This window comes from Scyliorhinus torazame, chromosome 11 (assembly GCF_047496885.1).
Source record: "Scyliorhinus torazame isolate Kashiwa2021f chromosome 11, sScyTor2.1, whole genome shotgun sequence".
Lineage (NCBI taxonomy): Eukaryota > Metazoa > Chordata > Chondrichthyes > Carcharhiniformes > Scyliorhinidae > Scyliorhinus > Scyliorhinus torazame.
This window is the reverse complement of record NC_092717.1, coordinates 180862639-180887274: the sequence shown is the minus strand read 5'-3', so window position 1 is coordinate 180887274 and position 24636 is coordinate 180862639. Positions and strand designations below refer to the sequence as shown.

The window sequence follows — 24636 nt, the reverse complement described above, 5'->3', positions numbered from 1 at the left end:
AGGGAAAGCTTTGATCTGCAGTTTGCATCATGAAACGTTTAATTGAAAGTCGCACAGACTCCTGCTATGGAGTTCTGTTAATGGCTCAAAGTCTCACATAGCAGCAACATGCAGAGTGAGATGAAGCGTCAAATCGCTAATGGCATGTGGGAAATAACCAGAAAAGAAAGACTGCATGTGGCCTCTCCTTCGATAGCTCAGCTGGTAGAGCGGAGGACTGTAGATCATTCAAACTGACATCCTTACGTCGCTGGTTCAATTCCGGCTCGAAGGAAGCTCCCCTTCCCTTTTTCAACAAAAAACATTCCAAGCGCAACTCAACACATGACACCCATTCAAACTCTTCTCTTTACAATACTCCTTTGCATATTCATCTACAGGCGCAGCAGCCCTTCTTTTCATTTTTCAAAACGCCCAGAACCTGGCTCTTTGCATTCTCTGCGGCACCTGCTGGCCACCAGGGTATTCCTTTCACTACAATGCATCCAAACTCCCAGAACACAATTCAAAGTACAAGTAGACATCTGTCAGTCGGACACACCTCCTCATTGCCCCTGCACAGTCATCCCAGCAGCAACTTTCAGCTCGTGTCTAATTCAATCCACATCATTGCACTCTCGGCTGCTACTGTCATCATCTAAATTGAAATCCCTTCAAATGAAGCTCACCCGTTGCTTTGAAGACTTGCTGATGGAGACAAGCGTCTACTGTATTTGGGCAGCAGGCTGACACTAGCAGGACTTCCCTGCTGATCTCCGAGCCACTTGGAGATAGGCGTGCAGCGTAGCCAGTGAAGCAAGTCATTGTGCGTTGTGCCATGATGCAGTGAATTACATCAACTTCTAGACCCTGCGCTTTTATTGTGAGAGGCAGTCCATTATTCTATTCCTATTACCAGTCAAGCTCACCTCTTCTTTTGGCCAGGTCACAGAGCTCCAAGTTAAGAATGTGCTGCTGCACACAAATTGGAGGGAGATTAAAATTTACAGACAGTTGCAACTATGAAGATTATTGAATTTTAGAAAGCGTCAAAGATGCACAGCCGTGGCATATAAGGAAATTAAATGTGTGCATGATCTGCCCCTATCTCTGAGGTTGAATGAATGTCTTTCAAATAGAAAGTCAGTCACTCATCTCACTGACATGTGAGGGCATCTCCTGAATGGCCTTCCAGACAAAGTCAGCAAATAGGTGCATTTGCAAGGTTCGCTGAGTCAGAATTGAGGGTTTGTCTGAAATTGCAATGCAAGGAGGAGGGAAAGCTTTGATCTGCAGTTTGCATCATGAAACGTTGAATTGAAAGTAGCACAGACTCTTGCTATGGAGTTCTGTTAATGGCTCAAAGTCTCACATAGCAGCAACATGCAGAGTGAGATGAAGCGTCAAATCGCTAATGGCATTTGAGAAATAACCAGAAAAGAACTACTGCATGTGGCCTCTCCTTCGATAACTCAGCTGGTAGAGCGGAGGACTGTAGATCATTCAAACTGACATCCTTAGGTCGCTGGTTCAATTCTGGCTCGAAGGAAGCTCCCCTTCCCTTTTTCAACAAAAAACATTCCAAGCGCAACTAAACACATGACACCCATTCAAACTTTTCTCTTTACATTACTCCTTTGCATATTCATCTACAGGCGCAGCAGCTCTTCTTTTCATTTTTCAAAACGTCCAGTACCTGGCTCTTTGCATTCTCTTCGGCACCTGCTGGCCACCAGGGTATTCCTTTGACTACAATGCATCCAAACTCCCAGAACACAATTCAAAGTACAAGTAGTCATCTGTCAGTCGGATACACCAGCTCACTGCCCCTGCACAGTCATCCCAGCAGCAACTTTCAGCTCGTGTCTAATTCAATCCATATCATTGCACTCTTGGCTGCTTCTGTCATCATCCGAATTGAAATCCCTTCAGATGAAGCTCACCCGTTGCTTTGAGGACTTGCTGATGGAGACAAGCGTCTACTGTATTTGGGCAGCAGGCTGACACTAGCAGGACTTCCCTGCTGATCTCCGAGCCACTTGGAGATAGGTGTGCAGCGTAGCCAGTGAAGCAAGTCATTGTGCGTTGTGCCATGATGCAGTGAATTACTTCAACTTCTAGACCCTGCGCTTTTATTGTGAGAGGCAGTCCATTATTCTATTCCTATTACCAGTCAAGCTCACCTCTTCTTTTGGCCAGGTCACAGAGCTCCAAGTTAAGAATGTGCTGCTGCACACAAATTGGAGGGAGATTAAAATTTACAGACAGTTGCAACTATGAAGATTATTGAATTTTAGAAAGCGTCAAAGATGCACAGCCGTGGCATATAAGGAAATTAAATGTGTGCATGATCTGCCCCTATCTCTGAGGTTGAATGAATGTCTTTCAAATAGAAAGTCAGTCACTCATCTCACTGACATGTGAGGGCATCTCCTGAATGGCCTTCCAGACAAAGTCAGCAAATAGGTGCATTTGCAAGGTTCGCTGAGTCAGAATTGAGGGTTTGTCTGAAATTGCAATGCAAGGAGGAGGGAAAGCTTTGATCTGCAGTTTGCATCATGAAACGTTGAATTGAAAGTAGCACAGACTCTTGCTATGGAGTTCTGTTAATGGCTCAAAGTCTCACATAGCAGCAACATGCAGAGTGAGATGAAGCGTCAAATCGCTAATGGCATTTGAGAAATAACCAGAAAAGAACTACTGCATGTGGCCTCTCCTTCGATAACTCAGCTGGTAGAGCGGAGGACTGTAGATCATTCAAACTGACATCCTTAGGTCGCTGGTTCAATTCTGGCTCGAAGGAAGCTCCCCTTCCCTTTTTCAACAAAAAACATTCCAAGCGCAACTAAACACATGACACCCATTCAAACTTTTCTCTTTACATTACTCCTTTGCATATTCATCTACAGGCGCAGCAGCTCTTCTTTTCATTTTTCAAAACGTCCAGTACCTGGCTCTTTGCATTCTCTTCGGCACCTGCTGGCCACCAGGGTATTCCTTTGACTACAATGCATCCAAACTCCCAGAACACAATTCAAAGTACAAGTAGTCATCTGTCAGTCGGATACACCAGCTCACTGCCCCTGCACAGTCATCCCAGCAGCAACTTTCAGCTCGTGTCTAATTCAATCCATATCATTGCACTCTTGGCTGCTTCTGTCATCATCCGAATTGAAATCCCTTCAGATGAAGCTCACCCGTTGCTTTGAGGACTTGCTGATGGAGACAAGCGTCTACTGTATTTGGGCAGCAGGCTGACACTAGCAGGACTTCCCTGCTGATCTCCGAGCCACTTGGAGATAGGTGTGCAGCGTAGCCAGTGAAGCAAGTCATTGTGCGTTGTGCCATGATGCAGTGAATTACTTCAACTTCTAGACCCTGCGCTTTTATTGTGAGAGGCAGTCCATTATTCTATTCCTATTACCAGTCAAGCTCACCTCTTCTTTTGGCCAGGTCACAGAGCTCCAAGTTAAGAATGTGCTGCTGCACACAAATTGGAGGGAGATTAAAATTTACAGACAGTTGCAACTATGAAGATTATTGAATTTTAGAAAGCGTCAAAGATGCACAGCCGTGGCATATAAGGAAATTAAATGTGTGCATGATCTGCCCCTATCTCTGAGGTTGAATGAATGTCTTTCAAATAGAAAGTCAGTCACTCATCTCACTGACATGTGAGGGCATCTCCTGAATGGCCTTCCAGACAAAGTCAGCAAATAGGTGCATTTGCAAGGTTCGCTGAGGCAGAATTGAGTGTTTGTCTGAAATTGCAATGCAAGGAGGAGGGAAAGCTTTGATCTGCAGTTTGCATCATGAAACGTTTCATTGAAAGTAGCACAGACTCTTGCTATGGAGTTCTGTTAATGGCTCAAAGTCTCACATAGCAGCAACATGCAGAGTGAGATGAAGCGTCAAATCGCTAATGGCATTTGAGAAATAACCAGAAAAGAACTACTGCATGTGGCCTCTCCTTCGATAGCTCAGCTGGTAGAGCGGAGGACTGTAGATCATTCAAACTGACATCCTTAGGTTGCTGGTTCAATTCCGGCTCGAAGGAAGCTCCCCTTCCCTTTTTCAACAAACAACATTCCAAGCGCAACTAAACGCATGACACCCATTCAAACTCTTCTCTTTACATTACTCCTTCGCATATTCATCTACAGGTGCAGCAGCCCTTCTTTTCATTTTTCAAAACGCCCAGAACCTGGATCTTTGCATTCTCTTCGGCACCTGCTGGCCACCAGGGTATTCCTTTCACTACAATGCATCCAAACTACCAGAACACAATTCAAAGTACAAGTAGACATCTGTCAGTCGGACACACCTCCTCATTGTCCCTGCACAGTCATCCCAGCAGCAACTTTCAGCTCGTGTCTAATTCGATCCACATCATTGCACTCTCGGCTGCTACTGTCATCATCTAAATTGAAATCCCTTCAGATGAAGTTCACCCGTTGCTTTGTGGACTTGCTGATGGAGACAAGCGTCTACTGTATGTGGGCAGCAGGCTGACACTAGCAGGACTTCCCTGCTGATCTCCGAGCCACTTGGAGATAGGTGTGCAGCGTATCCAGTGAAGCAAGTCATTGTGCGTTGTGCCACGATGCAGTGAATTACTTCAACTTCTAGACCCTGCGCTTTTATTGTGAGAGGCAGTCCATTATTCTATTCCTATTACCAGTCAAGCTCACCACTTCTTTTGGCCAGGTCACAGAGCTCCAAGTTAAGAATGTGCTGTTGCACACAAATTGGAGGGAGTTTAAAATTTACAGACAGTTGCAACTATGAAGGTTATTGAATTTTAGCAAGCGTCAAAGATGCCCAGCCGAGGCAATTAAGGAAATTAAATGTGTGCATGATCTGCCCCTATCTCTGAGGTTGAATGAATGTCTTTCAAATAGAAAGCCAGTCACTCAGCTCACTGACATGTGAGGGCATCTCCTGAATGGCCTTCCAGACAAAGTGAGCAAATAGGTGCATTTGCAAGGTTCACGAAGGCAGAATTGAGTGTTTGTCTGAAATTGCAATGCAAGGAGGAGGGAAAGCTTTGATCTGCAGTTTGCATCATGAAAAGTTTAATTGAAAGTAGCACAGACTCCTGCTATGGAGTTCTGTTAATGGCTCAAAGTCTCACATAGCAGCAAAATGCAGAGTGAGATGAAGCGTCAAATCGCTAATGGCATGTGGGAAATAACCAGAAAAGAACAACTGCATGCGGCCTTTTCTTCGATAACTCAGCTGGTAGAGCGGAGAACTGTAGATCATTCAAACTGGCTTCCTTAGGTCACTGGTTCAATTCTGGCTCGAAGGAAGCTCCCCTTCCCTTTTTCAACAAAAAACATTCCAAGCGCAACTAAACACATGACACCCATTCAAACTTTTCTCTTTACATTACTCCTTTGCATATTCATCTACAGGCGCAGCAGCTCTTCTTTTCATTTTTCAAAACGTCCAGTACCTGGCTCTTTGCATTCTCTTCGGCACCTGCTGGCCACCAGGGTATTCCTTTGACTACAATGCATCCAAACTCCCAGAACACAATTCAAAGTACAAGTAGACATCTGTCAGTCGGATACACCAGCTCACTGCCCCTGCACAGTCATCCCAGCAGCAACTTTCAGCTCGTGTCTAATTCAATCCATATCATTGCACTCTTGGCTGCTTCTGTCATCCTCCGAATTGAAATCCCTTCAGATGAAGCTCACCCGTTGCTTTGAGGACTTGCTGATGGAGACAAGCGTCTACTGTATTTGGGCAGCAGGCTGACACTAGCAGGACTTCCCTGCTGATCTCCGAGCCACTTGGAGATAGGTGTGCAGCGTAGCCAGTGAAGCAAGTCATTGTGCGTTGTGCCATGATGCAGTGAATTACATCAACTTCTAGACCCTGCGCTTTTATTGTGAGAGGCAGTCCATTATTCTATTCCTATTACCAGTCAAGCTCACCTCTTCTTTTGGCCAGGTCACAGAGCTCCAAGTTAAGAATGTGCTGCTGCACACAAATTGGAGGGAGATTAAAATTTACAGACAGTTGCAACTATGAAGATTATTGAATTTTAGAAAGCGTCAAAGATGCACAGCCGTGGCATATAAGGAAATTAAATGTGTGCATGATCTGCCCCTATCTCTGAGGTTGAATGAATGTCTTTCAAATAGAAAGTCAGTCACTCATCTCACTGACATGTGAGGGCATCTCCTGAATGGCCTTCCAGACAAAGTCAGCAAATAGGTGCATTTGCAAGGTTCGCTGAGGCAGAATTGAGTGTTTGTCTGAAATTGCAATGCAAGGAGGAGGGAAAGCTTTGATCTGCAGTTTGCATCATGAAACGTTGAATTGAAAGTAGCACAGACTCTTGCTATGGAGTTCTGTTAATGGCTCAAAGTCTCACATAGCAGCAACATGCAGAGTGAGATGAAGCGTCAAATCGCTAATGGCATTTGAGAAATAACCAGAAAAGAACTACTGCATGTGGCCTCTCCTTCGATAACTCAGCTGGTAGAGCAGAGGACTGTAGATCATTCAAACTGACATCCTTAGGTCGCTGGTTCAATTCCGGCTCGAAGGAAGCTCCCCCTCCCTTTTTCAACAAACAACATTCCAAGCGCAACTAAACACATGACACCCATTCAAACTTTTCTCTTTACATTACTCCTTTGCATATTCATCTACAGGCGCAGCAGCTCTTCTTTTCATTTTTCAAAACGTCCAGTACCTGGCTCTTTGCATTCTCTTCGGCACCTGCTGGCCACCAGGGTATTCCTTTGACTACAATGCATCCAAACTCCCAGAACACAATTCAAAGTACAAGTAGACATCTGTCAGTCGGATACACCAGCTCACTGCCCCTGCACAGTCATCCCAGCAGCAACTTTCAGCTCGTGTCTAATTCAATCCATATCATTGCACTCTTGGCTGCTTCTGTCATCCTCCGAATTGAAATCCCTTCAGATGAAGCTCACCCGTTGCTTTGAGGACTTGCTGATGGAGACAAGCGTCTACTGTATTTGGGCAGCAGGCTGACACTAGCAGGACTTCCCTGCTGATCTCCGAGCCACTTGGAGATAGGTGTGCAGCGTAGCCAGTGAAGCAAGTCATTGTGCGTTGTGCCATGATGCAGTGAATTACATCAACTTCTAGACCCTGCGCTTTTATTGTGAGAGGCAGTCCATTATTCTATTCCTATTACCAGTCAAGCTCACCTCTTCTTTTGGCCAGGTCACAGAGCTCCAAGTTAAGAATGTGCTGCTGCACACAAATTGGAGGGAGATTAAAATTTACAGACAGTTGCAACTATGAAGATTATTGAATTTTAGAAAGCGTCAAAGATGCACAGCCGTGGCATATAAGGAAATTAAATGTGTGCATGATCTGCCCCTATCTCTGAGGTTGAATGAATGTCTTTCAAATAGAAAGTCAGTCACTCATCTCACTGACATGTGAGGGCATCTCCTGAATGGCCTTCCAGACAAAGTCAGCAAATAGGTGCATTTGCAAGGTTCGCTGAGGCAGAATTGAGTGTTTGTCTGAAATTGCAATGCAAGGAGGAGGGAAAGCTTTGATCTGCAGTTTGCATCATGAAACGTTTCATTGAAAGTAGCACAGACTCTTGCTATGGAGTTCTGTTAATGGCTCAAAGTCTCACATAGCAGCAACATGCAGAGTGAGATGAAGCGTCAAATCGCTAATGGCATTTGAGAAATAACCAGAAAAGAACTACTGCATGTGGCCTCTCCTTCGATAACTCAGCTGGTAGAGCAGAGGACTGTAGATCATTCAAACTGACATCCTTAGGTCGCTGGTTCAATTCCGGCTCGAAGGAAGCTCCCCCTCCCTTTTTCAACAAACAACATTCCAAGCGCAACTAAACGCATGACACCCATTCAAACTCTTCTCTTTACATTACTCCTTCGCATATTCATCTACAGGTGCAGCAGCCATTCTTTTCATTTTTCAAAACGCCCAGAACCTGGATCTTTGCATTCTCTTCGGCACCTGCTGGCCACCAGGGTATTCCTTTCACTACAATGCATCCAAACTACCAGAACACAATTCAAAGTACAAGTAGACATCTGTCAGTCGGACACACCTCCTCATTGCCCCTGCACAGTCATCCCAGCAGCAACTTTCAGCTCGTGTCTAATTCGATCCACATCATTGCACTCTCGGCTGCTACTGTCATCATCTAAATTGAAATCCCTTCAGATGAAGTTCACCCGTTGCTTTGTGGACTTGCTGATGGAGACAAGCGTCTACTGTATGTGGGCAGCAGGCTGACACTAGCAGGACTTCCCTGCTGATCTCCGAGACACATGGAGATAGGTGTGCAGCGTATCCAGTGAAGCAAGTCATTGTGCGTTGTGCCATGATGCAGTGAATTACTTCACCTTCTAGACCCTGCGCTTTTATTGTGAGAGGCAGTCCATTATTCTATTCCTATTACCAGTCAAGCTCACCACTTCTTTTGGCCAGGTCATACAACTCCAAGTTAAGAATGTGCTGTTGCACACAAATTGGAATAGTTTAAAATTTACAGACAGTTGCAACTATGAAGGTTATTGAATTTTAGCAAGCGTCAAAGATGCCCAGCCGAGGCAATTAAGGAAATTAAATGTGTGCATGATCTGCCCCTATCTCTGAGGTTGAATGAATGTCTTTCAAATAGAAAGCCAGTCACTCAGCTCACTGACATGTGAGGGCATCTCCTGAATGGCCTTCCAGACAAAGTGAGCAAATAGGTGCATTTGCAAGGTTCACGAAGGCAGAATTGAGTGTTTGTCTGAAATTGCAATGCAAGGAGGAGGGAAAGCTTTGATCTGCAGTTTGCATCATGAAAAGTTTAATTGAAAGTAGCACAGACTCCTGCTATGGAGTTCTGTTAATGGCTCAAAGTCTCACATAGCAGCAAAATGCAGAGTGAGATGAAGCGTCAAATCGCTAATGGCATGTGGGAAATAGCCAGAAAAGAACAACTGCATGCGGCCTTTTCTTCGATAACTCAGCTGGTAGAGCGGAGAACTGTAGATCATTCAAACTGGCTTCCTTAGGTCACTGGTTCAATTCTGGCTCGAAGGAAGCTCCCCTTCCCTTTTTCAACAAAAAACATTCCAAGCGCAACTAAACACATGACACCCATTCAAACTTTTCTCTTTACATTACTCCTTTGCATATTCATCTACAGGCGCAGCAGCTCTTCTTTTCATTTTTCAAAACGTCCAGTACCTGGCTCTTTGCATTCTCTTCGGCACCTGCTGGCCACCAGGGTATTCCTTTGACTACAATGCATCCAAACTCCCAGAACACAATTCAAAGTACAAGTAGACATCTGTCAGTCGGATACACCAGCTCACTGCCCCTGCACAGTCATCCCAGCAGCAACTTTCAGCTCGTGTCTAATTCAATCCATATCATTGCACTCTTGGCTGCTTCTGTCATCCTCCGAATTGAAATCCCTTCAGATGAAGCTCACCCGTTGCTTTGAGGACTTGCTGATGGAGACAAGCGTCTACTGTATTTGGGCAGCAGGCTGACACTAGCAGGACTTCCCTGCTGATCTCCGAGCCACTTGGAGATAGGTGTGCAGCGTAGCCAGTGAAGCAAGTCATTGTGCGTTGTGCCATGATGCAGTGAATTACATCAACTTCTAGACCCTGCGCTTTTATTGTGAGAGGCAGTCCATTATTCTATTCCTATTACCAGTCAAGCTCACCTCTTCTTTTGGCCAGGTCACAGAGCTCCAAGTTAAGAATGTGCTGCTGCACACAAATTGGAGGGAGATTAAAATTTACAGACAGTTGCAACTATGAAGATTATTGAATTTTAGAAAGCGTCAAAGATGCACAGCCGTGGCATATAAGGAAATTAAATGTGTGCATGATCTGCCCCTATCTCTGAGGTTGAATGAATGTCTTTCAAATAGAAAGTCAGTCACTCATCTCACTGACATGTGAGGGCATCTCCTGAATGGCCTTCCAGACAAAGTCAGCAAATAGGTGCATTTGCAAGGTTCGCTGAGGCAGAATTGAGTGTTTGTCTGAAATTGCAATGCAAGGAGGAGGGAAAGCTTTGATCTGCAGTTTGCATCATGAAACGTTTCATTGAAAGTAGCACAGACTCTTGCTATGGAGTTCTGTTAATGGCTCAAAGTCTCACATAGCAGCAACATGCAGAGTGAGATGAAGCGTCAAATCGCTAATGGCATTTGAGAAATAACCAGAAAAGAACTACTGCATGTGGCCTCTCCTTCGATAACTCAGCTGGTAGAGCAGAGGACTGTAGATCATTCAAACTGACATCCTTAGGTCGCTGGTTCAATTCCGGCTCGAAGGAAGCTCCCCCTCCCTTTTTCAACAAACAACATTCCAAGCGCAACTAAACGCATGACACCCATTCAAACTCTTCTCTTTACATTACTCCTTCGCATATTCATCTACAGGTGCAGCAGCCCTTCTTTTCATTTTTCAAAACGCCCAGAACCTGGATCTTTGCATTCTCTTCGGCACCTGCTGGCCACCAGGGTATTCCTTTCACTACAATGCATCCAAACTACCAGAACACAATTCAAAGTACAAGTAGACATCTGTCAGTCGGACACACCTCCTCATTGCCCCTGCACAGTCATCCCAGCAGCAACTTTCAGCTCGTGTCTAATTCGATCCACATCATTGCACTCTCGGCTGCTACTGTCATCATCTAAATTGAAATCCCTTCAGATGAAGTTCACCCGTTGCTTTGTGGACTTGCTGATGGAGACAAGCGTCTACTGTATGTGGGCAGCAGGCTGACACTAGCAGGACTTCCCTGCTGATCTCCGAGACACATGGAGATAGGTGTGCAGCGTATCCAGTGAAGCAAGTCATTGTGCGTTGTGCCACGATGCAGTGAATTACTTCAACTTCTAGACCCTGCGCTTTTATTGTGAGAGGCAGTCCATTATTCTATTCCTATTACCAGTCAAGCTCACCACTTCTTTTGGCCAGGTCACAGAGCTCCAAGTTAAGAATGTGCTGTTGCACACAAATTGGAGGGAGTTTAAAATTTACAGACAGTTGCAACTATGAAGGTTATTGAATTTTAGCAAGCGTCAAAGATGCCCAGCCGAGGCAATTAAGGAAATTAAATGTGTGCATGATCTGCCCCTATCTCTGAGGTTGAATGAATCTCTTTCAAATAGAAAGCCAGTCACTCAGCTCACTGACATGTGAGGGCATCTCCTGAATGGCCTTCCAGACAAAGTGAGCAAATAGGTGCATTTGCAAGGTTCACGAAGGCAGAATTGAGTGTTTGTCTGAAATTGCAATGCAAGGAGGAGGGAAAGCTTTGATCTGCAGTTTGCATCATGAAACGTTTAATTGAAAGTAGCACAGACTCCTGCTATGGAGTTCTGTTAATGGCTCAAAGTCTCACATAGCAGCAAAATGCAGAGTGAGATGAAGCGTCAAATCGCTAATGGCATGTGGGAAATAACCAGAAAAGAACAACTGCATGCGGCCTTTTCTTCGATAACTCAGCTGGTAGAGCGGAGAACTGTAGATCATTCAAACTGGCTTCCTTAGGTCACTGGTTCAATTCTGGCTCGAAGGAAGCTCCCCTTCCCTTTTTCAACAAAAAACATTCCAAGCGCAACTAAACACATGACACCCATTCAAACTTTTCTCTTTACATTACTCCTTTGCATATTCATCTACAGGCTCAGCAGCTCTTCTTTTCATTTTTCAAAACGTCCAGTACCTGGCTCTTTGCATTCTCTTCGGCACCTGCTGGCCACCAGGGTATTCCTTTGACTACAATGCATCCAAACTCCCAGAACACAATTCAAAGTACAAGTAGACATCTGTCAGTCGGATACACCAGCTCACTGCCCCTGCACAGTCATCCCAGCAGCAACTTACAGCTCGTGTCTAATTCAATCCCTATCATTGCACTCTTGGCTGCTTCTGTCATCATCCGAATTGAAATCCCTTCAGATGAAGCACACCCGTTGCTTTGAGGACTTGCTGATGGAGATAAGCGTCTACTGTATTTGGGCAGCAGGCTGACACTAGCAGGACTTCCCTGCTGATCTCCGAGCCACTTGGAGATAGGTGTGCAGCGTAGCCAGTGAAGCAAGTCATTGTGCGTTGTGCCATGATGCAGTGAATTACATCAACTTCTAGACCCTGCGCTTTTATTGTGAGAGGCAGTCCATTATTCTATTCCTATTACCAGTCAAGCTCACCTCTTCTTTTGGCCAGGTCACAGAGCTCCAAGTTAAGAATGTGCTGCTGCACACAAATTGGAGGGAGATTAAAATTTACAGACAGTTGCAACTATGAAGATTATTGAATTTTAGAAAGCGTCAAAGATGCACAGCCGTGGCATATGAGGAAATTAAATGTGTGCATGATCTGCCCCTATCTCTGAGGTTGAATGAATGTCTTTCAAATAGAAAGTCAGTCACTCATCTCACTGACATGTGAGGGCATCTCCTGAATGGCCTTCCAGACAAAGTCAGCAAATAGGTGCATTTGCAAGGTTCGCTGAGGCAGAATTGAGTGTTTGTCTGAAATTGCAATGCAAGGAGGAGGGAAAGCTTTGATCTGCAGTTTGCATCATGAAACGTTTAATTGAAAGTAGCACAGACTCTTGCTATGGAGTTCTGTTAATGGCTCAAAGTCTCACATAGCAGCAACATGCAGAGTGAGATGAAGCGTCAAATCGCTAATGGCATTTGAGAAATAACCAGAAAAGAACTACTGCATGTGGCCTCTCCTTCGATAGCTCAGCTGGTAGAGCGGAGGACTGTAGATCATTCAAACTGACATCCTTAGGTCGCTGGTTCAATTCCGGCTCGAAGGAAGCTCCCCTTCCCTTTTTCAACAAACAACATTCCAAGCGCAACTAAACGCATGACACCCATTCAAACTCTTCTCTTTACATTACTCCTTCGCATATTCATCTACAGGTGCAGCAGCCCTTCTTTTCATTTTTCAAAACGCCCAGAACCTGGATCTTTGCATTCTCTTCGGCACCTGCTGGCCACCAGGGTATTCCTTTCACTACAATGCATCCAAACTACCAGAACACAATTCAAAGTACAAGTAGACATCTGTCAGTCGGACACACCTCCTCATTGCCCCTGCACAGTCATCCCAGCAGCAACTTTCAGCTCGTGTCTAATTCGATCCACATCATTGCACTCTCGGCTGCTACTGTCATCATCTAAATTGAAATCCCTTCAGATGAAGTTCACCCGTTGCTTTGTGGACTTGCTGATGGAGACAAGCGTCTACTGTATGTGGGCAGCAGGCTGACACTAGCAGGACTTCCCTGCTGATCTCCGAGCCACTTGGAGATAGGTGTGCAGCGTATCCAGTGAAGCAAGTCATTGTGCGTTGTGCCACGATGCAGTGAATTACTTCAACTCCTAGACCCTGCGGTTTTATTGTGAGAGGCAGTCCATTATTCTCTTCCTATTACCAGTCAAGCTCACCACTTCTTTTGGCCAGGTCACAGAGCTCCAAGTTAAGAATGTGCTGTTGCACACAAATTGGAGGGAGTTTAAAATTTACAGACAGTTGCAACTATGAAGGTTATTGAATTTTAGCAAGCGTCAAAGATGCCCAGCCGAGGCAATTAAGGAAATTAAATGTGTGCATGATCTGCCCCTATCTCTGAGGTTGAATGAATGTCTTTCAAATAGAAAGCCAGTCACTCAGCTCACTGACATGTGAGGGCATCTCCTGAATGGCCTTACAGACAAAGTGAGCAAATAGGTGCATTTGCAAGGTTCACGAAGGCAGAATTGAGTGTTTGTCTGAAATTGCAATGCAAGGAGGAGGGAAAGCTTTGATCTGCAGTTTGCATCATGAAACGTTTAATTGAAAGTAGCACAGACTCCTCCTATGGAGTTCTGTTAATGGCTCAAAGTCTCACATAGCAGCAAAATGCAGAGTGAGATGAAGCGTCAAATCGCTAATGGCATGTGGGAAATAACCAGAAAAGAACAACTGCATGCGGCCTTTTCTTCGATAACTCAGCTGGTAGAGCGGAGAACTGTAGATCATTCAAACTGGCTTCCTTAGGTCACTGGTTCAATTCTGGCTCGAAGGAAGCTCCCCTTCCCTTTTTCAACAAAAAACATTCCAAGCGCAACTAAACACATGACACCCATTCAAACTTTTCTCTTTACATTACTCCTTTGCATATTCATCTACAGGCGCAGCAGCTCTTCTTTTCATTTTTCAAAACGTCCAGTACCTGGCTCTTTGCATTCTCTTCGGCACCTGCTGGCCACCAGGGTATTCCTTTGACTACAATGCATCCAAACTCCCAGAACACAATTCAAAGTACAAGTAGACATCTGTCAGTCGGATACACCAGCTCACTGCCCCTGCACAGTCATCCCAGCAGCAACTTTCAGCTCGTGTCTAATTCAATCCATATCATTGCACTCTTGGCTGCTTCTGTCATCATCCGAATTGAAATCCCTTCAGATGAAGCTCACCCGTTGCTTTGAGGACTTGCTGATGGAGACAAGCGTCTACTGTATTTGGGCAGCAGGCTGACACTAGCAGGACTTCCCTGCTGATCTCCGAGCCACTTGGAGATAGGTGTGCAGCGTAGCCAGTGAAGCAAGTCATTGTGCGTTGTGCCATGATGCAGTGAATTACATCAACTTCTAGACCCTGCGCTTTTATTGTGAGAGGCAGTCCATTATTCTATTCCTATTACCAGTCAAGCTCACCTCTTCTTTTGGCCAGGTCACAGAGCTCCAAGTTAAGAATGTGCTGCTGCACACAAATTGGAGGGAGATTAAAATTTACAGACAGTTGCAACTATGAAGATTATTGAATTTTAGAAAGCGTCAAAGATGCACAGCCGTGGCATATAAGGAAATTAAATGTGTGCATGATCTGCCCCTATCTCTGAGGTTGAATGAATGTCTTTCAAATAGAAAGTCAGTCACTCATCTCACTGACATGTGAGGGCATCTCCTGAATGGCCTTCCAGACAAAGTCAGCAAATAGGTGCATTTGCAAGGTTCGCTGAGGCAGAATTGAGTGTTTGTCTGAAATTGCAATGCAAGGAGGAGGGAAAGCTTTGATCTGCAGTTTGCATCATGAAACGTTTCATTGAAAGTAGCACAGACTCTTGCTATGGAGTTCTGTTAATGGCTCAAAGTCTCACATAGCAGCAACATGCAGAGTGAGATGAAGCGTCAAATCGCTAATGGCATTTGAGAAATAACCAGAAAAGAACTACTGCATGTGGCCTCTCCTTCGATAGCTCAGCTGGTAGAGCGGAGGACTGTAGATCATTCAAACTGACATCCTTAGGTCGCTGGTTCAATTCCGGCTCGAAGGAAGCTCCCCTTCCCTTTTTCAACAAACAACATTCCAAGCGCAACTAAACGCATGACACCCATTCAAACTCTTCTCTTTACATTACTCCTTCGCATATTCATCTACAGGTGCAGCAGCCCTTCTTTTCATTTTTCAAAACGCCCAGAACCTGGATCTTTGCATTCTCTTCGGCACCTGCTGGCCACCAGGGTATTCCTTTCACTACAATGCATCCAAACTACCAGAACACAATTCAAAGTACAAGTAGACATCTGTCAGTCGGACACACCTCCTCATTGCCCCTGCACAGTCATCCCAGCAGCAACTTTCAGCTCGTGTCTAATTCGATCCACATCATTGCACTCTCGGCTGCTACTGTCATCATCTAAATTGAAATCCCTTCAGATGAAGTTCACCCGTTGCTTTGTGGACTTGCTGATGGAGACAAGCGTCTACTGTATGTGGGCAGCAGGCTGACACTAGCAGGACTTCCCTGCTGATCTCCGAGACACATGGAGATAGGTGTGCAGCGTAGCCAGTGAAGCAAGTCATTGTGCGTTGTGCCACGATGCAGTGAATTACTTCAACTCCTAGACCCTGCGGTTTTATTGTGAGAGGCAGTCCATTATTCTCTTCCTATTACCAGTCAAGCTCACCACTTCTTTTGGCCAGGTCACAGAGCTCCAAGTTAAGAATGTGCTGTTGCACACAAATTGGAGGGAGTTTAAAATTTACAGACAGTTGCAACTATGAAGGTTATTGAATTTTAGCAAGCGTCAAAGATGCCCAGCCGAGGCAATTAAGGAAATTAAATGTGTGCATGATCTGCCCCTATCTCTGAGGTTGAATGAATGTCTTTCAAATAGAAAGCCAGTCACTCAGCTCACTGACATGTGAGGGCATCTCCTGAATGGCCTTACAGACAAAGTGAGCAAATAGGTGCATTTGCAAGGTTCACGAAGGCAGAATTGAGTGTTTGTCTGAAATTGCAATGCAAGGAGGAGGGAAAGCTTTGATCTGCAGTTTGCATCATGAAACGTTTAATTGAAAGTAGCACAGACTCCTCCTATGGAGTTCTGTTAATGGCTCAAAGTCTCACATAGCAGCAAAATGCAGAGTGAGATGAAGCGTCAAATCGCTAATGGCATGTGGGAAATAACCAGAAAAGAACAACTGCATGCGGCCTTTTCTTCGATAACTCAGCTGGTAGAGCGGAGAACTGTAGATCATTCAAACTGGCTTCCTTAGGTCACTGGTTCAATTCTGGCTCGAAGGAAGCTCCCCTTCCCTTTTTCAACAAAAAACATTCCAAGCGCAACTAAACACATGACACCCATTCAAACTTTTCTCTTTACATTACTCCTTTGCATATTCATCTACAGGCGCAGCAGCTCTTCTTTTCATTTTTCAAAACGTCCAGTACCTGGCTCTTTGCATTCTCTTCGGCACCTGCTGGCCACCAGGGTATTCCTTTGACTACAATGCATCCAAACTCCCAGAACACAATTCAAAGTACAAGTAGACATCTGTCAGTCGGATACACCAGCTCACTGCCCCTGCACAGTCATCCCAGCAGCAACTTTCAGCTCGTGTCTAATTCAATCCATATCATTGCACTCTTGGCTGCTTCTGTCATCATCCGAATTGAAATCCCTTCAGATGAAGCTCACCCGTTGCTTTGAGGACTTGCTGATGGAGACAAGCGTCTACTGTATTTGGGCAGCAGGCTGACACTAGCAGGACTTCCCTGCTGATCTCCGAGCCACTTGGAGATAGGTGTGCAGCGTAGCCAGTGAAGCAAGTCATTGTGCGTTGTGCCATGATGCAGTGAATTACTTCAACTTCTAGACCCTGCGCTTTTATTGTGAGAGGCAGTCCATTATTCTATTCCTATTACCAGTCAAGCTCACCTCTTCTTTTGGCCAGGTCACAGAGCTCCAAGTTAAGAATGTGCTGCTGCACACAAATTGGAGGGAGATTAAAATTTACAGACAGTTGCAACTATGAAGATTATTGAATTTTAGAAAGCGTCAAAGATGCACAGCCGTGGCATATAAGGAAATTAAATGTGTGCATGATCTGCCCCTATCTCTGAGGTTGAATGAATGTCTTTCAAAAGAAAGTCAGTCACTCAGCTCACTGACGTCTAAGGGGTTCTCCTGAATGGCCTTCCAGACAAAGTCAGCAAATAGGTGCATTTGCAAGGTTCGCTGAGGCAGAATTGAGTGTTTGTCTGAAATTGCAATGCAAGGAGGAGGGAAAGCTTTGATCTGCAGTTTGCATCATGAAACGTTGAATTGAAAGTAGCACAGACTCCTGCTATGGAGTTCTGTTAATGGCTCAAAGTCTCACATAGCAGCAACATGCAGAGTGAGATGAAGCGTCAAATCGCTAATGGCATGTGGGAAATAACCAGAAAAGAACACCTGCATGCGACCTCTCCTTCGATAGCTCAGCTGGTAGAGCGGAGGACTGTAGATCATTCAAACTGATATCCCTAGGTCACTGGCTCGAAGGAAGCTCCCCTTCCCTTTTTCAACAAAAAACATTCCAAGCGCAACTAAACACATGACACCCATTCAAACTTTTCTCTTTACATTACTCCTTTGCATATTCATCTACAGGCGCAGCAGCTCTTCTTTTCATTTTTCAAAACGTCCAGTACCTGGCTCTTTGCATTCTCTTCGGCACCTGCTGGCCACCAGGGTATTCCTTTGACTACAATGCATCCAAACTCCCAGAACACAATTCAAAGTACAAGTAGACATCTGTCAGTCGGATACACCAGCTCACTGCCCCTGCACAGTCATCCCAGCAGCAACTTTCAGCTCGTGTCTAATTCAATCCATATCATTGCACTCTTGGCTGCTTCTGTCATCATCCGAATTGAAATCCCTTCAGATGAAGCTCACCCGTTGCTTTGAGGACTTGCTGATGGAGACAAGCGTCTACTGTATTTGGGCAGCAGGCTGACACTAGCAGGACTTCCCTGCTGATCTCCGAGCCACTTGGAGATAGGTGTGCAGCGTAGCCAGTGAAGCAAGTCATTGTGCGTTGTGCCATGATGCAGTGAATTACTTCAACTTCTAGACCCTGCGCTTTTATTGTGAGAGGCAGTCCATTATTCTATTCCTATTACCAGTCAAGCTCACCTCTTCTTTTGGCCAGGTCACAGAGCTCCAAGTTAAGAATGTGCTGCTGCACACAAATTGGAGGGAGATTAAAATTTACAGACAGTTGCAACTATGAAGATTATTGAATTTTAGAAAGCGTCAAAGATGCACAGCCGTGGCATATAAGGAAATTAAATGTGTGCATGATCTGCCCCTATCTCTGAGGTTGAATGAATGTCTTTCAAAAGAAAGTCAGTCACTCAGCTCACTGACGTCTAAGGGGTTCTCCTGAATGGCCTTCCAGACAAAGTCAGCAAATAGGTGCATTTGCAAGGTTCGCTGAGGCAGAATTGAGTGTTTGTCTGAAATTGCAATGCAAGGAGGAGGGAAAGCTTTGATCTGCAGTTTGCATCATGAAACGTTGAATTGAAAGTAGCACAGACTCCTGCTATGGAGTTCTGTTAATGGCTCAAAGTCTCACATAGCAGCAACATGCAGAGTGAGATGAAGCGTCAAATCGCTAATGGCATGTGGGAAATAACCAGAAAAGAACACCTGCATGCGACCTCTCCTTCGATAGCTCAGCTGGTAGAGCGGAGGACTGTAGATCATTCAAACTGATATCCCTAGGTCACTGGCTCGAAGGAAGCTCCCCTTCCCTTTTTCAACAAAAAACATTCCAAGCGCAACTAAACACATGACACCCATTCAAACTCTTCTCTTTACAATACTCCTTTGCATATTCATCTACAGGCGCAGCAGCCCTTCTTTTCATTTTTCAAAACGCCCAGAACCTGGATCTTTGCATTCTCTTCGGCACCTGCTGGCCACCAGGGTATTCCTTTGGCTACAATGCATCCAAACTCCCAGAACACAATTCAAAGTACAAGTAGAAATCTGTCAGTCGGACACACCTCCTCACTGCCCCTGCACAGTCATCCCAGCAGCAACTTTCAGCTCGTGTCTAATTCAATCCATATCATTGCACTCTTGGCTGCTTCTGTCATCATGCGAATTGAAATCCCTTCAGATGAAGCTCACCCGTTGCTTTGAAGACTTGCTGATGGAGACAAGCGTCTACTGTATTTGGGCAGCAGGCTGACACTAGCAGGACTACCCTGCTGATCTCCGAGCCACTTGGAGATAGGCGTGCAGCGTAGCCAGTGAAGCAAGTCATTGTGCGTTGTGCCATGATGCAGTGAATTACATCAACTTCTAGACCCTGCGCTTTTATTGTGAGAGGCAGTCCATTATTCTATTCCTATTACCAGTCAAGCTCATCTCTTCTTTTGGCCAGGTCACACAGCTCCAAGTTTATAATGTGCTGTTGCACACAAATTGGAGGGAGTTTAAAATTTACAGACAGTTGCAACTATGAAGATTATTGAATTTTAGCAAGCGTCAAAGATGCACAGCCGAGGCAATTAAGGAAATTAAATGTGTGCATGATCTGCCCCTATCTCTGAGGTTGATTGAATGTCTTTCAAATGGAAAGTCAGTCACTCAGCTCACTGACATGTGAGGGCATCTCCTGAATGGCCTTCCAGACAAAGTCAGCAAATAGGTGCATTTGCAAGGTTCGCTGTGGCAGAATTGAGTGTTTGTCTGAAATTGCAATGCAAGGAGGAGGGAAAGCTTTGATCTGCAGTTTGCATCATGAAACGTTGAATTGAAAGTAGCACAGACTCTTGCTATGGAGTTCTGTTAATGGCTCAAAGTCTCACATAGCAGCAACATGCAGAGTGAGATGAAGCGTCAAATCGCTAATGGCATGTGAGAAATAACCAGAAAAGAACAACTGCACGTGGCCTCTCCTTCGATAGCTCAGCTGGTAGAGCGGAGGACTGTAGATCATTCAAACTGACATCCTTAGCTCGCTGGTTCAATTCCGGCTAGAAGGAAGCTCCCCTTCCCTTTTTCAACAAACAACATTCCAAGCGCAACTAAACGCATGACACGCATTCAAACTCTTCTCTTTACATTACTCCTTCGCATATTCATCTACAGGTGCAGCAGCCCTTCTTTTCATTTTTCAAAACGCCCAGAACCTGGATCTTTGCATTCTCTTCGGCACCTGCTGGCCACCAGGGTATTCCTTTCACTACAATACATCCAAACTCCCAGAACACAATTCAAAGTACAAGTAGACATCTGTCAGTCGGACACACCTCCTCATTGCCCCTGCACAGTCATCCCAGCAGCAACTTTCAGCTCGTGTCTAATTCAATCCACATCATTGCACTTTCGGCTGCTACTGTCATCATCTAAATTGAAATCCCTTCAAATGAAGCTCACCCGTTGCTTTGAGGACTTGCTGATGGAGACAAGCGTCTACTGTATGTGGGCAGCAGGCTGACACTAGCAGGACTTCCCTGCTGATCTCCGAGACACATGGAGATAGGTGTGCAGCGTATCCAGTGAAGCAAGTCATTGTGCGTTGTGCCATGATGCTGTGAATTACTTCACCTTCTAGACCCTGCGCTTTTATTGTGAGAGGCAGTCCATAATTCTATTCCTATTACCAGTCAAGCTCACCACTTCTTTTGGCCAGGTCACACAGCTCCAAGTTAAGAATGTGCTGTTGCACACAAATTGGAGGGAGATTAAAATTTACAGACAGTTGCAACTATGAAGATTATTGAATTTTAGCAAGCGTCAAAGATGCACAGCCGAGGCAATTAAGGAAATTAAATGTGTGCATGATCTGCCCCTATCTCTGAGGTTGAATGAATGTCTTTCAAATAGAAAGTCAGTCACTCAGCTCACTGACGTCTAAGGGGTTCTCCTGAATGGCCTTCCAGACGAAGTCAGCAAATAGGTGCATTTGCAAGGTTCGCTAAGGCAGAATTGAGTGTTTGTCTGAAATTGCAATGCAAGGAGGAGGGAAAGCTTTGATCTGCAGTTTGCATCATGAAACGTTGAATTGAAAGTAGCACAGACTCCTGCTATGGAGTTCTGTTAATGGCTCAAAGTCTCACATAGCAGCAACATGCAGAGTGAGATGAAGCGTCAAATCGCTAATGGCATGTGGGAAATAACCAGAAAAGAACACCTGCATGCGACCTCTCCTTCGATAGCTCAGCTGGTAGAGCGGAGGACTGTAGATCATTCAAACTGATATCCCTAGGTCACTGGTTCAATTCTGGCTCGAAGGAAGCTCCCCTTCCCTTTTTCAACAAAAAACATTCCAAGCGCAACTAAACACATGACACCCATTCAAACTCTTCTCTTTACATTACTCCTTCGCATATTCATCTGCAGGCGCAGCAGCCCTTCTTTTCATTTTTCAAAACGCCCAGAACCTGGCTCTTTGCATTCTCTTCGGCACCTGCTGGCCACCAGGGTATTCCTTTGGCTACAATGCATCCAAACTCCCAGAACACAATTCAAAGTACAAGTAGAAATCTGTCAGTCGGACACACCTCCTCACTGCCCCTGCACAGTCATCCCAGCAGCAACTTTCAGCTCGTGTCTAATTCAATCCATATCATTGCACTCTTGGCTGCTTCTGTCATCATCCGAATTGAAATCCCTTCAGATGAAGCTCACCCGTTGCTTTGAAGACTTGCTGATGGAGACAAGCGTCTACTGTATTTGGGCAGCAGGCTGACACTAGCAGGACTTCCCTGCTGATCTCCGAGCCACTTGGAGATAGGCGTGCAGCGTAGCCAGTGAAGCAAGTCATTGTGCGTTGTGCCATGATGCAGTGAATTACATCAACTTCTAGACCCTGCGCTTTTATTGTGAGAGGCAGTCCATTATTCTATTCCTATTACCAGTCAAGCTCATCTCTTCTTTTGGCCAGGTCACACAGCTCCAAGTTTATAATGTGCTGTTGCACACAAATTGGAGGGAGTTTAAAATTTACAGACAGTTGCAACTATGAAGATTATTGAATTTTAGCAAGCGTCAAAGATGCACAGCCGAGGCAATTAAGGAAATTAAATGTGTGCATGATCTGCCCCTATCTCTGAGGTTGATTGAATGTCTTTCAAATGGAAAGTCAGTCACTCAGCTCACTGACATGTGAGGGCATCTCCTGAATGGCCTTCCAGACAAAGTCAGCAAATAGGTGCATTTGCAAGGTTCGCTATGGCAGAATTGAGTGTTTGTCTGAAATTGCAATGCAAGGAGGAGGGAAAGCTTTGATCTGCAGTTTGCATCATGAAACGTTGAATTGAAAGTAGCACAGACTCTTGCTATGGAGTTCTGTTAATGGCTCAAAGTCTCACATAGCAGCAACATGCAGAGTGAGATGAAGCGTCAAATCGCTAATGGCATGTGAGAAATAACCAGAAAAGAACAACTGCACGTGGCCTCTCCTTCGATAGCTCAGCTGGTAGAGCGGAGGACTGTAGATCATTCAAACTGACATCCTTAGGTCGCTGGTTCAATTCCAGCTCAAAGGAAGCTCCCCTTCCCTTTTTCAACAAACAACATTCCAAGCGCAACTAAACGCATGACACCCATTCAAACTCTTCTCTTTACATTACTCCTTCGCATATTCATCTACAGGTGCAGCAGCCCTTCTTTTCATTTTTCAAAACGCCCAGAACCTGGATCTTTGCATTCTCTTCGGCACCTGCTGGTCACCAGGGTATTCCTTTCACTACAATACATCCAAACTCCCAGAACACAATTCAAAGTACAAGTAGACATCTGTCAGTCGGACACACCTCCTCATTGCCCCTGCACAGTCATCCCAGCAGCAACTTTCAGCTCGTGTCTAATTCAATCCACATCATTGCACTTTCGGCTGCTACTGTCATCATCTAAATTGAAATCCCTTCAAATGAAGCTCACCCGTTGCTTTGAGGACTTGCTGATGGAGACAAGCGTCTACTGTATGTGGGCAGCAGGCTGACACTAGCAGGACTTCCCTGCTGATCTCCGAGACACATGGAGATAGGTGTGCAGCGTATCCAGTGAAGCAAGTCATTGTGCGTTGTGCCATGATGCTGTGAATTACTTCACCTTCTAGACCCTGCGCTTTTATTGTGAGAGGCAGTCCATAATTCTATTCCTATTACCAGTCAAGCTCACCACTTCTTTTGGCCAGGTCACACAGCTCCAAGTTAAGAATGTGCTGTTGCACACAAATTGGAGGGAGATTAAAATTTACAGACAGTTGCAACTATGAAGATTATTGAATTTTAGCAAGCGTCAAAGATGCACAGCCGAGGCAATTAAGGAAATTAAATGTGTGCATGATCTGCCCCTATCTCTGAGGTTGAATGAATGTCTTTCAAATAGAAAGTCAGTCACTCAGCTCACTGACGTCTAAGGGGTTCTCCTGAATGGCCTTCCAGACGAAGTCAGCAAATAGGTGCATTTGCAAGGTTCGCTAAGGCAGAATTGAGTGTTTGTCTGAAATTGCAATGCAAGGAGGAGGGAAAGCTTTGATCTGCAGTTTGCATCATGAAACGTTGAATTGAAAGTAGCACAGACTCCTGCTATGGAGTTCTGTTAATGGCTCAAAGTCTCACATAGCAGCAACATGCAGAGTGAGATGAAGCGTCAAATCGCTAATGGCATGTGGGAAATAACCAGAAAAGAACACCTGCATGCGACCTCTCCTTCGATAGCTCAGCTGGTAGAGCGGAGGACTGTAGATCATTCAAACTGATATCCCTAGGTCACTGGTTCAATTCTGGCTCGAAGGAAGCTCCCCTTCCCTTTTTCAACAAAAAACATTCCAAGCGCAACTAAACACATGACACCCATTCAAACTCTTCTCTTTACATTACTCCTTCGCATATTCATCTGCAGGCGCAGCAGCCCTTCTTTTCATTTTTCAAAACGCCCAGAACCTGGCTCTTTGCATTCTCTTCGGCACCTGCTGGCCACCAGGGTATTCCTTTGGCTACAATGCATCCAAACTCCCAGAACACAATTCAAAGTACAAGTAGAAATCTGTCAGTCGGACACACCTCCTCACTGCCCCTGCACAGTCATCCCAGCAGCAACTTTCAGCTCGTGTCTAATTCAATCCATATCATTGCACTCTTGGCTGCTTCTGTCATCATCCGAATTGAAATCCCTTCAGATGAAGCTCACCCGTTGCTTTGAAGACTTGCTGATGGAGACAAGCGTCTACTGTATTTGGGCAGCAGGCTGACACTAGCAGGACTTCCCTGCTGATCTCCGAGCCACTTGGAGATAGGCGTGCAGCGTAGCCAGTGAAGCAAGTCATTGTGCGTTGTGCCATGATGCAGTGAATTACA

General features: G+C 45.1%; 11 non-coding genes across 11 annotated transcripts; all 11 read left to right on the top strand.

Annotated features, from left to right (window-relative positions):
* Positions 1 to 186: 186 nt before the first annotated feature.
* Positions 187 to 274, top strand: trnay-gua (transfer RNA tyrosine (anticodon GUA)). Its single transcript is given in 2 exon segments — positions 187 to 223; positions 239 to 274. It is a non-coding gene; the product is annotated as a tRNA-Tyr (tRNA).
* Positions 275 to 1440: 1166 nt separating this feature from the next.
* On the top strand, positions 1441 to 1528 carry trnay-gua (transfer RNA tyrosine (anticodon GUA)). The gene is given in 2 exon segments: positions 1441 to 1477; positions 1493 to 1528. It is a non-coding gene; the product is annotated as a tRNA-Tyr (tRNA).
* Positions 1529 to 2694: 1166 nt separating this feature from the next.
* Positions 2695 to 2782, top strand: trnay-gua (transfer RNA tyrosine (anticodon GUA)). The gene is given in 2 exon segments: positions 2695 to 2731; positions 2747 to 2782. It is a non-coding gene; the product is annotated as a tRNA-Tyr (tRNA).
* Positions 2783 to 3948: 1166 nt separating this feature from the next.
* On the top strand, positions 3949 to 4036 carry trnay-gua (transfer RNA tyrosine (anticodon GUA)). Its single transcript is given in 2 exon segments — positions 3949 to 3985; positions 4001 to 4036. It is a non-coding gene; the product is annotated as a tRNA-Tyr (tRNA).
* A 2420-nt stretch (positions 4037 to 6456) lies between these two features.
* Positions 6457 to 6544, top strand: trnay-gua (transfer RNA tyrosine (anticodon GUA)). Its single transcript is given in 2 exon segments — positions 6457 to 6493; positions 6509 to 6544. It is a non-coding gene; the product is annotated as a tRNA-Tyr (tRNA).
* Positions 6545 to 7710: 1166 nt separating this feature from the next.
* On the top strand, positions 7711 to 7798 carry trnay-gua (transfer RNA tyrosine (anticodon GUA)). The gene is given in 2 exon segments: positions 7711 to 7747; positions 7763 to 7798. It is a non-coding gene; the product is annotated as a tRNA-Tyr (tRNA).
* A 2419-nt stretch (positions 7799 to 10217) lies between these two features.
* On the top strand, positions 10218 to 10305 carry trnay-gua (transfer RNA tyrosine (anticodon GUA)). Its single transcript is given in 2 exon segments — positions 10218 to 10254; positions 10270 to 10305. It is a non-coding gene; the product is annotated as a tRNA-Tyr (tRNA).
* Positions 10306 to 12725: 2420 nt separating this feature from the next.
* On the top strand, positions 12726 to 12813 carry trnay-gua (transfer RNA tyrosine (anticodon GUA)). Its single transcript is given in 2 exon segments — positions 12726 to 12762; positions 12778 to 12813. It is a non-coding gene; the product is annotated as a tRNA-Tyr (tRNA).
* Positions 12814 to 15233: 2420 nt separating this feature from the next.
* On the top strand, positions 15234 to 15321 carry trnay-gua (transfer RNA tyrosine (anticodon GUA)). Its single transcript is given in 2 exon segments — positions 15234 to 15270; positions 15286 to 15321. It is a non-coding gene; the product is annotated as a tRNA-Tyr (tRNA).
* A 4904-nt stretch (positions 15322 to 20225) lies between these two features.
* trnay-gua (transfer RNA tyrosine (anticodon GUA)) lies at positions 20226 to 20313 on the top strand. The gene is given in 2 exon segments: positions 20226 to 20262; positions 20278 to 20313. It is a non-coding gene; the product is annotated as a tRNA-Tyr (tRNA).
* A 2420-nt stretch (positions 20314 to 22733) lies between these two features.
* trnay-gua (transfer RNA tyrosine (anticodon GUA)) lies at positions 22734 to 22821 on the top strand. Its single transcript is given in 2 exon segments — positions 22734 to 22770; positions 22786 to 22821. It is a non-coding gene; the product is annotated as a tRNA-Tyr (tRNA).
* The last annotated feature ends 1815 nt before the right edge of the window (positions 22822 to 24636 follow it).